Source organism: Rhynchophorus ferrugineus, unplaced genomic scaffold, assembly GCF_030347505.1.
Source record: "Rhynchophorus ferrugineus isolate W39M unplaced genomic scaffold, kcgeb_rfMv2 rfM1, whole genome shotgun sequence".
Taxonomy (NCBI): Eukaryota; Metazoa; Arthropoda; class Insecta; order Coleoptera; family Curculionidae; genus Rhynchophorus; species Rhynchophorus ferrugineus.
The window spans coordinates 47,064,942-47,079,400 of record NW_027472580.1 but is presented as its reverse complement, the minus strand read 5'-3'; the positions used below and the strand labels follow the sequence as shown (position 1 = coordinate 47,079,400).

The 14,459-nt window shown below is 30.6% G+C and overlaps 1 protein-coding gene across 1 annotated transcript in view; it reads left to right on the top strand.

The window, feature by feature from the left end:
• The window catches only part of LOC143206890 (opioid-binding protein/cell adhesion molecule), a 450,337-nt gene that overhangs the window by 19,473 nt on the left and 416,405 nt on the right, over positions 1 to 14,459 (top strand). The gene's annotated exons all lie outside the window — the stretch shown is intronic.

The window sequence follows — 14,459 nt, the reverse complement described above, 5'->3', positions numbered from 1 at the left end:
CTCTTTATTATGTTATATACCTGTTATATTGTATATATATATATATATATATATATATATATATATATATATATATATATATATATATGTATATATATATATATATATATATATATATGTATGTATATGTATATATATATATATATATATATATATATATATGTATGTATATGTATATATATATATATATATATATAGCGTTATATATAGCGAGTTTTTTTATATATATTTTTGAAATAATTTTTAAACGCTGACATATCTAATGGTTCAAAATCTCATACGCATATACAGGTAACACGTAAGTATTCCAAATATTGTTGAGAAAGTACTTGAATAGGTTATTATTCCAATGAAAACAATATCCATGCTTTTACCTCTTGGTAATGCCTAGAGGGCTTCCACTAGGACACTTGGTAAAGGGACGGTGCATTTATACCACATTCTGAATGTGTCACGATTGCTGGTGTTGATGCACTTTTTGGACATCTTCACATAAAGCCCTTCGAGGCTTGTACGGCATAATTTAAATTCATTAAGCAATATTTCTAACCTTCGAATTGTAAGTACTTTTTATTAATTACATCTTACATTGGATATGCTCAGTACAATCTTACTTAGCTACAATCTGTTGTAGTTGCATTAATATACAAGCAAGGCGTGTACAGGATTAATACATCAGTATGTATTTTCAAAATTAGAATATACTAATCTACTTAAGCTAAACTACTTAAGATAAGCTGAAAAATACACTTATATACTATACTAGTTCGTGTGGTTTGGTTCGCTTCAATCTTATAATTTCTTTCGTGTTTTCTAGTAGCTGTATTATTTCCACGTTGCTGTTTTTTAGCAACCTTGTTATTTAGCTGATTCTGCTTGAGAAATAGGGCATCCGTAAAGTGATATAATTAAGTTATTGTCAATTCGCCGCAACGCAAAATTAACATGGACAGATTTGAAGCTATAAACCTGTGTTTTCCAGTCTCAAGTCTATTTGTAGATCTTGTTGATTGATACTTGTACTTCTTCTATAGCCTTTAACAGAGATATATTTTTTGCCATTATAACTGTGTCGTCATCAAATGTTCCAAGTTCTGTTTCTTTTTTTGTTGAGAGATCCGCAGTATAAAGCAGATATAGAAATCGTCCCAAAACACTACCTTTTAAAACTCCAGCCAAAATAGATTTAAGTTTTGAGAATGTCCCTTCACGCGAGGCTCTAAATTTTCTTTCGAAAAGATGTCATTCCAGCAGTCGACAATAATTCCGCGATAACAATTTGCATATTTTGTACGTTAATCCCAAATACCATACTCGGTCAAAAGTTTCTGAGACGTCTAGTACCATCTACTCTGTGTACTTGGTTGTCTGTTGTATGGTGATTCCGATATCCAAACTGAAAATGTGGTATTTCTATAAATGGTATAAGACGTTTTAGCAGTAGTTTCTCAAATAGATTTGATATCTCAGATAGCAGCGAATAGGCCTCTAAGATCTAACTTGTTCTGCCGATTTGTCAAGTTTTTTAATTATAATTATGACAACATGATTATTGCTTTTGATGGCAGCTCTTTTATGAACCCAGATGAAATCTCGTCAATACCAGGAGCCTTTTTAACATTGAGGTTGTTGTCAATTTCTGTGACATCCTCCATTGAAGAAATCAGATTTACAGCTACATAGGGCTGATAAAAAGGATTTATATCTATTGTAGATTCTATATAGTTCGGTTAATATACGTCAGCTAAATGTTCTGCGAATAATTCGTATTATTCATCGTTGCGTCAAACACATTCATTTTGATCATTTTTAATAAGTGGTACTCTAATAATTGGTCTTTTATATCTCCGAGTTGGTTCCCATAGTGAGTAATCTTTGTCTGCTTCCGGGCTTAATTCACTTACATATTTCTCGAAGCAACTCTGTTTCTAATTGTAAACTATATTAATACGTAGTGGCTGTATGTATTTTAATCTGTCTATTCCATATATTCGATCCTATCTATTGGTGAATATTCGAGGTGTCATTGTAATTAAACTGTTAAACAACATAACGTAACTATTAAATCCTATGGTCTTGCAATTCGTTTGTTGTGATATTTAAATAAATCTGCTATAGAAGCCCAGACAATTTCAGTTTCAGTGGCTTAAAATATCTAATTTTGATTGCAATGATACAGAAATGCCTGGAGGAACAAAAGAGTTTGAAGATAATGAATTGCAAAACTTATTGAGTGAAAACATTAGTCAAGCTCTCAAGGAATTTTCAGAGAACATATCAGTTGATGAACCAACTATTTCTAGTTTTTTTTCGTACGCTGGGAAATATCCAAAAACAGGGATTTCCTGCTTTCTACATATCACACGAATTGACTGAAAATGTCATTTCAGATCACTTCAACATTGAGGTATAACTGTTTACCTGCTAAAAGCACATGAGTTTTCTATATCATATTGTAAAAAGAGATGAAAGAGGAATTGACCACAACAATACCAAGTGCGCAAATCCATTTGCAAGGCTAGGAGAGCCATCCAAAGCGCAATATTCAGGACCAATATACATTGTTGTGCATACAGGCAACGTGCAGTGTATTACAAGCTCTCTACATCGAGCTATTTGATTGAAGTGAACAAACTGAACGACGTATTGCAAAAAATACTAGCAATAGACGCAGAAGTTATTTTCTTGCAGGACAACTCTTGATTTCATAATGCAAGAGTTGCAGCTACAACAGGAAGCTCTACGGAACCCCACGTACTCACCAGACATAGATAATTCTGCATATCACTTGTTCATGTAGCACATAGTTTCGAAATTCACAATTATTGCCAAAAATAATCAATGATTAGATGACTGGCAACCCAACATCGCACTTTTGAGCACTTTCAAGCACAGCACACTAAAGCCAATCTATTATTTACTTTAAAAGATGCAATATGAAATAGCATTTTTATTTTTTTATTAATTTAATGCGCCTTGCCGTAAGACTGTGGCATCCACCTTACAGTCAAAATTAGGGCTCTTGTAACTACTGTATGAAAGTAATTGCATTCGCAATAACATGACTCATGAAATATTGTGTCAAAAATAAACGAACACTCCCAGTCAACTTTTAAATTACGCCGTACAGTCCCGGTTTGATCCCTAATAACTACTGACCACTTGCAGATCTTAAAATAATATTTCAGGGAAAAGAGATTATATTGATATGAAGAAGAGACTGCTGAAAATGAAGCATACATTACCTATGGAGACAGATCATTCTATGAAAACTACAGGAACTACTGAGTATATAAGCAATAATATTAAGGAGAAAAAATTTTAGTTTTGCCTAAAATTTGTACTTTCATTCGTTAAGCCTGGAACTTATTAAAATGATTGGGCTATTTTTGAAAAGATATATATCATCTATTTGCCAAATTCTAGATATATACAAAAAAATACAAGCGTTGTAATAATTTTAATGATCGTATACTTGTTCCAAGACCTACAACTGAGTACGAAAGTAATAATAATTGCTATAACACGACTGGACAAATATTGTGTAAAAAATCAACCAGTACCCTCAATCAACTTTCAATTATGCCGTACAATTCAGATTTGATAGCTAGTAACTGCTGACCGCCTGCAGATCTTAAAGTAATATCCTAAAGAAAAGAGATTATAATTATATGAAAAAGTGACTGCTAAAGATGAAGCATACATTAATACTGGAGACAGATCATTTGATGAAAACGCTATAAAAACTCCAGGAACTACTGAGTATATAAATAATAATTTTAAGGGGAAGAAGATGTAGTTTTGCCTAAAGTTTGTTGTTTCATTCGTTAAGCCTAAGGCTTATTAAAATGATTGGGTTATTTTTGTCCTGAAAAGATACATGTTATGTATTTGCCAAATTCTAGATAGAAATATAAAAAATTGTATAAGTTGTAATAATTTTAATGATCGTATACATGATCCAAGACCTCTAACCGAGTACGAAAGTAATTGCAATTGCAATAACATGACTGAACAAATATTGTGTAAAAAATCAACGAATATCCTCAGCCAATTTTCAAATTACGCCGTTTGGTCGAATCCACTTGCGGAAGGTTTTCCGCTAATTTCCCTGAGGTTGCCAAGAATAACCAATTCGAATTAGGAACGAAGTTCATTAGGAAATGGGCCGGCGTCGGAGGAAGAGAAGCCCGCCCGCGTATACTTCTGCTCGCGTTTATTCATTCATTTCTCTTTAAGTTTTTTTCGCTGGTTTGGCTTTTAATTTTCTTTTGTCGATCCGAGAGCATGTTCGGTTTTAATGTACGGGCTTAATTGTCGGCGGGCTGAGGAGCTGGAGCTCTTCATACCCCCTGAAATTGTTGTGGTCGAATGAGGAAATATGCAGATGGAATATCAACAGCTTTCAGCTTGGAATGTTTTCATTCTGAATTGCAATCGTTTCTTTTTATCTGTCTTTAGTGATTTCTAAATACTTAGGGTCTTAATTAAATATATTTTAGTTTAAAACTTACAGTATTTATGGACCTAACGAACATTATATTTCTAGACTGTATTATTATTAGTTCACCTATATTTAATAGAAATATTGCACACTTTGGAATACTGAATATATATATATATATATATATATATATATATATATATATATATATATATTATTCTATCGGTGGGATGACGATTTTAAAAGTTAGTTTCTAAAATCAGCACGAAGTTGAACTAGACTTATTTATAGTGAACTATTTTCCACACCACATATGGGGGAGAGTTCTAGGCGCGTTCTTATATAATATTCCCTGAAGCTTTTGTGTATTTTATTTTTATTAGAGAGTATATTAACCTGTTAGGTTTAGTTATTGTTTCCTTCGTTGCAGTATTTCCTCGTCAAGCCATTTAGATATCATTGTATTTCTCCATAGTTTCTTCTTCTACTACCTGCGTATATGTTTCTTAATAAAATTAGATTTAGTCATTGCATTCTGCCTAATCAATTTGCCATATCTGCTGCTAATAAATGCTTATGTATATTCTGAATAAATACACACATATCCATGTATACAATTTTTTCAGTCTGAGCAGTAATACGATTATCTACAGTTGGTCTATATTAATTGTATACTCACCTTTACTTGTTTAGACTCTCATCGCCCTATATTAGTACCTTTCGGAATTTGATCATCCCACATCCCGAAGTTTCATTCAGTCCCTTTTTAAGTCACTATTCAAACTGAATTGTTCCTAAATTGATTCATTATTGAACTTATTGAAATGGACCGTTAATTTCCAATCTGTTTATAACATCTTCAGCCTTTAACATAGTATCTTCAAAAAATATGTATGTTTTGCAAGGCATTCCTTAATTACAACCTTTGCCGAACCACCTGTATCAACGAACATCTGATCGCCCTAGAAGCTTGACGAATGTTATTCAAAGTCATGTATCTTTTAATTTTTTTTTTTTTTGATATACACTACACATTGATGTAGAAATATTGTCTGAAGAAAATATGTCTGACAAAGTGTAATAATATTTAGGAGAACATGTTCCATTCCCGAAGTGTGAGTCAGTGTACGAAGTCGATAGCAACATCAGTAAGACTGATAATCTCAAATTACTGAACAAATATTCAGATCAAGGACAAAAATGTATAAATGTCTATTTAGGAAACATACTCGAAATGAAATTAACATAAATATACTATTATTTTTTAAGATTTTAAAAATACTGCGAAATATAGTCTAATAAGCGGCTAACAACCTGTAACTGAGTCCGCTAACATTGGGATTAATGATGGAACGTGCCAATTGATTGTTGAGATCGCCATTAACTGATTTAAATTTAGTTTAACACTAACCGCAAAACAATCGATCCTACGCATTTAGTTTCATAGAATGGTTCTAGGGAACTAGAAATAATTCTAATTGTTTTTATATCTAAGAACAAATAACATAGATATACCTCTCATATCGGAGAATTATTATTATCAAAAATACATTAAAATACGGGGTTATGATGCATACTGAACAGTACACCCCAGTGAACGTGTTCGAGGTTTTAATAATAAAATAAAATATACAGCATATTCAACCAGATTTATTGATATTACAATTGATAAATATATATAATTAATAAAAGAAAGACCAAAAGCTAGAACAGAATGGAATAGAACCAGAAATGTTGTGTTGACAACTAGTGAGGAAACAGTATTTAATAGAATTGGTAATCAGACAAATCAAAATATTTAGAATATACTTAAAGATTTAGAGACTTAAAAGAGATTTAAAAGACCTATTATTAGAGTACCGCCTATTAAAAATGATCAAAATTAATAGGTTAGACGAAACGATGAAAAAGCTAAATTATTCACAGAATATTTAGCAAACGTATTGCAACCGAATGATATAGATTCTACAATAAATATAAATCCTGTTCGTCAGACCAATCTAGCTGTAAATCTAAATCCTCCAATGGAAGTTTCCACAGAAATTGACAACAACCTCAATCCGAAAGTCTTCTGGTATGGATAATATTTTACCTATCTTATTAATAGGGCTGGAACGAAAAGCAATAATTATGTTGACATATATATTCAATGCCTGTTTGAGATTGAAACATGTTTCAGAATGTCTTAAGGTTACTCGAATAATTATGCTCAAGGAACCTGTCAAAACGGCAGAACAAGTTGATTGATTGATCAGATTTTTAGTTTGGATTCCGAAATCACCACCCGACAATCGACCAATTACACAGGGCAACAGCGGTTGTTTAAAAGTTCATCTGTATAAAGTAAAATGGACCTGCAATATTCCTGGACGACTCACAAGCTTTTGCCCGGGTAAGGCATTTTGGATTAATATACAAAATGAGCAGATTGCTACCTCGGAATTATTGCCGATTGCTGGAATCATATATTTTCGAAAGAAAATTTAGTCTTTCAGGAAGGAGCATTCTCAACAGTTAAACCTATTTCGGCTGGAGTTTCCATAGGGTAGTGTCTTGAAACCACTCCTATATCTGCTTTATACTGCTGATATCCCAATAGCAGAAACAGTACTTGAATTATTTACCGACGACACAGTTATCATTACAAAAGATGTCTGTCTATATCAGCAGAAAAAGTACAAGTAGCGGTCAACCAGATCTACAAATGGACTAGAGAACGGAAAATATAGCTTAATAGCTCCAAATTTGTCGCTGTTAATTTTGCAGTGCCAATTCCTCAAGCAGAATCAGCCAAATATCTCGATGGTAAGTTATACTGGAAACATCATGTTATACAAAATGTAGAGCAGATTAGACTCAAAGCTAAGTAAATGTACTGGTTAGTCGGAAGATAACCTCAACTTGATCCAAAATCATAGAGATTGGTTTGTCAGTCAATCACAATGCCAATTTGGACCGATGCGGTACAAATATGGAGTTGCACTAAGAGATCAAACCAACTAGTAATCCAACGTACTCAGAACTAAGTTCTACGATTAATTACCAATGCTTATCGTTACGTGACCAACGAAGAGCTGCACGATGACCTCGTAATCAAACGTATACACGAAGTGATCGCAACGAAGATCTCGCAATAAAACATGAAACAAGATTGCTAAATCACAGCAACATGGAAGCAATACAGCTACTGGGCAACATGCAGGAAATCAAAAGATTGAAGCGAACCAAATTACACGAACTTGTGTAGTATATAATTGTATTTTTAACTTTAACTTAAGTAGATTAGTTTTATTATTAATTTGGAAAATGCATACTGATGTTTTTATCCCTCACTCGTCGTACTTGTATTAATACTGGTACAACATAACAGTAGTAATAAATTAGTTTGTATATTAAGATTGTACTAAGTATATCTATTTCAATATAATGTATAATTGGATTTTTAGCAATGTTAGTTGCAATTTGACTATTAAAACCAACAAGGAAGATTATTAAGGAAATATTTATTGAGTTAAGGTGAAATAAAGCCACTTATTACTGACAATATTAAAATTATAGCTGCGGTAAATTAAATTTTTTTTTGCCTAATAATCAAAAAGTAGACAATTTAAAAATATTTTATTTAAAAAATATTTTGTATAGTTGTTACATTATTAGCCACTTCAAAGGGTAACCGTAATAAAATGTCTCGTCGGATATATTTTATTTTTAACATAATTTAATAGTAAGTGTCGCTACTTAATGTTATCCAACTACATAATGTTAATTTGTCGGAAGCAGCCAATTAAAAAATTACCAAAATCTAGGGTTTAAATGAGCCCGCCGAATAACATTTTACGGTGTTGTGTTTTAACAGCAGTTTATACGGGTCTGAAGGCTATTTGGCACCTAAATATTTTAAAATATTTTAAAACGGGTATTAAACCTAAACCATCTGTTTCGTTAGTCGTCAACTGACACTTAAGTAATTAGATAAATTAGATGAAATGTTTCTTAAAGCCGTTTGAAAATATTTTAAGAAGTATCAATAATGAACAATAGTTATAAAGTTTTAAATGATAATTACCTATTAATTGTAAGTGTAATTATGTATACTGTAAGGATTGTTGTAAGTTATGTGTATTGTAAAAGTAATTTTGTGTATTGTGTAGTTACCTATTTACACTAATCAGCGTTGGGACTGTCGATTGAAAAAATATATAAACCGTTTAGTAATTAACTTCTTTTTGGTATCGATTGTTTCATGCGACTACTTTCAAGCCGACCAGCTTTGGTTGTAACTAGTTCATTCGATTAGTTTTTGATATTCTGCTTTTGCCGTCCTAGATGCAATCTAGGAAATATTGTGCCGGATTTATGTATTATTTGTAATATAATTGTAAATAACAACGTGCATTAATATAGAAAAGCATTTAGAAAGTCTATTTTTCAGTATTATTTATTAATGTAATAGCATGAAAAGAAAATTTTGTTTGATAAATAGTAAAACACTTTAGCAAACTGTCTTGCAACTATTCTAGACCTCTTTTGATTTTCTTTTTCGATTTCAAAATTCTTGCATTTACTTCTTTGGTTAAAGTTTCATTCAAAAAATTTTCTCCACACTTGGGGGATATGGGGATAAAATGTGCTTTGGAAACCTTTTGTATATTAATTCTCTCGGCCCTATGTGAACGATTACTTTCAAAGGCAGGACCCTACTGACTTGACTTTATTTTCACTACACCTTCTTTTACATTACTGTTTCATGAGAATCAACAAAATTAATTAATCATTATATGTTTTTATTTATACATACATATAAAATTACAGTACCTTATACGAGAAATTATCAATAACTTTACTGTTTTTGCTATTAAAAAGCTGTCTCCGCCGTTGATATTACAAATCTAAAGAGAACATAGTGCTTGTATTGTTAAGAGCATGCTTCATAAATATTTGCTGCTTAATCGCTCATGGTGTTTATATTTTTTCAACTTTTAATTTACGAAGCATATATATTAATTTTTACTATATAAGTAAATAAGCGCTAAATAATCAAGAAATATTTTATATATTAATCGGGTTAGCCAAAATTATTCCTCCCTTTTTGAAGAAAACGGGGGAACCTGGAGGCAAGGAATTTGGCACGGTTAAAGCTCATATCGAGGAAGAAATTTTAGGCCAAATAATTTTGTGTAATATGCGCTACTAATAAATATATTAAAATAAAACAAAAAACGCATAAATCAAGCAACCTGGTACAGCCGTCAGATCGGTGACACAAAATATATAAATTAAACCAGAGGGTAAATGTCCGAGCTAAGAGTTTGGTTGACCGTTCGAATCCCGCTGGGGACAAATGTTTTCTTAAAGTTTATAAAATAAAATAAAGGATAATGTTCCTTAATATCCATTGACTGTTTGTCTTTTTACATTTGATATGATATTAAAACAAAAAGTGATTGATTTAAACATTATCCAACGAAGTTATTTAATTTTAATCAGTGTTTTATGTTACTTTCGGTTATTCCCGTATTGTGAGAATTATTAAAGTTATTAGAGTTATGGCAAGTTCGGATTAAAAACGATTAAGAATAATATGGTTACGTAAAGTTATATTTTAGATTTTTAGCAGACACCAATTAATGTGCCCGCTTTATCGAAAGGTATATATACAGCTGTGCAACAAAAACCCGATATATGTGAAAGTTGAGGCACGTGGAATATAAGACATAGTAGAAAACAATAGATAAATGAAAGCTATAGAAGACAAACTAAAGATGAGCTATCTACAAAGGCGAGATCGAAGTGAAACAAATAAGCAAAAAAATACAGTTTTAATTAAACATTTAGGCAAAGAAGTTATTATTTTAAACAGCCTGGTATATTCATTGTTTTTGTAATATATCCTTTAGGTGACAAATATGAATAAAAAATAAGGACTATATGAATACATACATGAAGTAATAAGAACACGCAGGATTTAAGATCAAACAAGCAATATGCATAGATGAAACACATAGGACAAATAAAATATATTATGAATTGTTGACAGTACATTTGTGAACATTTAAAGTGTTGATAAATATTAAGGTATTTAATGATTAATGCAATAATATATGTGATTATATGACTTATTATATTTTGAACTTTGTATCAATTATTTTAAGCTTATAGTTAATTTAATGATTGTAAATGCATTGCTTTGATATACATTTCTATATTGTAAAAAATAAATTAGCTAATTGTGTTTTAATGTACACGCTAAAGTCAAATGTCAATTTCAAAATTGTTATATTCATATATAGTTTGTTTTAATATCCACATGTATTACTTCATTTATTATTCCATACTTATGTTTATAATATAAAAGTAAAGAAAGATCATAGATACTTATATTTGATGCTCTAAATTTGTTATAGTTCTGAAATAAATGATATCTTACATATCATACTTTGTTACTAATAAATTACACTTAATTAATACTTTGTTGAATACAGAATTTTAATGGAAATTAGATATAATTAAATGCAATTTAAATCATATTAATGTCATAAATCAAATAAATTTCTGATCTTGTATTGAAAATACTGTGAAAACAAGTTTTTATAATATATCATTATTAAATTAGTTGTTTTATAACAACCGAACAACAGAGATAAACATTATTAATTTAATACATTGTGGTCGAATTTCGACCATCGGGCGAACGAACACTAGTAATTATAAATAGTTGCATATTTTAAAATAATAATTTGTAATTTTACGTCTATCCATTTTACGTATTTTACGCTGTCTTATATTCTAATAAAAAGTATATCTTTCCCACATTTAATCAAACTTCCCAAAAATATTCAAATGTTATAATTGGAGGATATGAATACTATTGAGAGCTGTAATTAATAATTAATGTTTTAGGAATATGACGTAGGTAATGTAGTTTTCCATTGTTTCATAATTTCTCTAACTCGCGCTCTAATAATTTATTTTCCTCTATATAGCTATTCTTAAGCGTCCACATTTGTCGATTTTATTTGGTTAAAAAGTAATCGATAATAGTTTACACTTTGACAAATATTTAACGTCGGATTTTGTATCGAATAAAGCCTTTTGTCGTTCTTTATTGGCTGCTTTACTACGAAAATAATTACTGCCGATATTTAGTCTCCAAATAATGCCTTTATTGCAAAAGTCAAAGAGTGTTTCAGCAAACAGATAAAATTTAGTTTAAAAAAATTAAAAATTTGTTTGATAAAAGCCCGCGTCAAATACTTCCATTTAAAATCAGTTGGTAAATATGTGAACTTGGTAATGAATAATAGGTATAGGCTCTTATGATAATTTATCACTGAACGTTTTAGTTCTTCCTTTTATCACGTCTTTACACCTGATAAGAGAAACTTTTACAGAAAACTAATAGACAAAAAAGTTCAAAATAATTCCAACACCAGATACGAACTAAGAATTCTGGAGTTTTAGAGATATTCATTTTATATTGTGAACTTTTGCAATTTACGTTAATTTCTTATTCCCACAAACAGTTATGTTTATCCTTTTGCGAGTCATCGTCTAAAAGAGTATAAATATTTCAAATATAAATTTCACCAAATAAAACGAGCTGAATATTTAATTTCCCATCATACTGAAACAGTAAAACTTTTTCAAATTGATATAGTCGCCGAACTACTTTAACGTCCTTATCGCAGAGAAACTCGACGAACTTAACTGTTGGCCACAAGTTTCCACTTCACGATGTTCTAATCCGCATTTCCAACCGTTTGATCCAATTTTCTTGCGTTTTAGACCTGAGCAACCTTAATTAATCCCCTTTTTACCCGCACTATGTCGCTCTATCTTATTTGGTTTGATTTCGACGATATTTGTCCGACAAATAGCGGAGTGTTAAAGAACAAAGTCAATTAAATACTCTCTGATTAAAGGTTGGAAATAATTATAAATTCCATAGGATAATAAAACTAGTAATGTTTGTAACTGGAGATCGATCTACTAATTAATGATTAGTTTTGTTAGTTTTGTGATATAAGTATTCAGAGTTTCCGCTTTAGATTTATATGCTTGTAAATATTTACTTGAAAACAATATATCAAATTTCACAGCAACTATTATTTTATGAATGTTTAGAGACTTCGCTCCTCTCGGGATATTTCATAATGATTTTTCATTTAATGCAACAAATCTAATTTATAAATAAAAATTAAAAATCTTATAGAAAATTAGAAATCGAAATATTAGTGATTATTTGTAGACAACGCATCTGGCTCGGTGTAATAGTAAATGTAATATTTCAAAAACGGCGATATGATGATACGATTTACAATAATATATTGAATTATTATAATTATGTTGAGTTCATCTACTGTTACTGCTGAACATGTTTAATGCTGGTTTAATTTTTATATTAAGCATTTTCCCTTTAACGCTGATTGAAGGGGATATTTGCAAAATTGAAACAAATTGAATTCGACCGTCATCGAGAATTTGTACCGTACGGGATATGTAGTAAAAATCCGCTCTACTATTTGTCGACCGCTTTGTTCCAGCAAAATATATTCCTACATCAACACAATTTTCCGAAATAATTCCGGTCCGAATTTTTAATTAAATGAGCAATTCTGTTAAATAATAATAGTATTGTTGTCAATCATTCGAAAAAACTGCCCAATCCGAATAATATATTGAATTATTATAATTATATTGAGTTCATCTACTGTTACTGCTGAACATGTTTAATGCTGGTTTAATTTTTATATTAAGCATTTTCTATTCAACGCTGATTGAAGGGGATATTTGCAAAATTGAAACAAATTGAATTCGACCGTCATCGAGAATTTGTACCTTACGGGATATGTAGTAAAAATCCGCTCAACTATTTGTCGATGGCTTTGTTCCAGCAAATTATTTTCCTACATCAACACAATTTTCCGAAATAATTCCGGTTCGAATTTTTAATTAAATGAGCATTTCTGTTAAATAATAATAGTATTGTTGTCAATCATTCGAAAAAACTGCCCAATCCGAATAATATATTGAATTATTATAATTATATTGAGTTCATCTACTGTTACTACTGAACATGTTTAATGCTGGTTTAATTTTTATATTAAGCATTTTCTATTTAACGCTGATTGAAGGGGATATTTGCAAAATAGAAACAAATTGAATTCGACCGTCATCGAGAATTTGTACTGTACGGGATATGTAGTAAAAATCCGCTCAACTATTTGTCGATGGCTTTGTTCCAGCAAATTATTTTCCTACATCAACACAATTTTCCGAAATAATTCCGGTTCAAATTTTTAATTAAATGAGCAATTCTGTTAAATAATAATAGTATTGTTGTCAATCATTCGAAAAAACTGCCCAATCCGAATAATATATTGAATTATTATAATTATATTGAGTTACTCTACTGTTACTGCTGAACATGTTTAATGCTGGTTTAATTTTTATATTAAGCATTTTCTATTTAACGCTGATTGAAGGGGATATTTGCAAAATAGAAACAAATTGAATTCGACCGTCATCGAGAATTTGTACCGTACGGGATATGTAGTAAAAATCCGCTCAACTATTTGTCGATGGCTTTGTTCCAGCAAATTATTTTCCTACATCAACACAATTTTCCGAAATAATTCCGGTTCGAATTTTTAACTAAATGAGCAATTCTGTTAAATAATAATAGTATTGTTGTCAATCATTCGAAAAAACTGCCCAATCCGAATAATATATTGAATTATTATTATTATATTGAGTTACTCTACTGTTACTGCTGAACATGTTTAATGCTGGTTTAATTTTTATATTAAGCATTTTCTATTTAACGCTGATTGAAGGGGATATTTGCAAAATAGAAACAAATTGAATTCGACCGTCATCGAGAATTTGTACCGTACGGGATATGTAGTAAAAATCCGCTCTACTATTTGTCGACGGCTTTGTTCCAGCAAATTATTTTCCTACATCAACACAATTTTCCGAAATAATTCCGGTTCGAATTTTTAATTAAATGAGC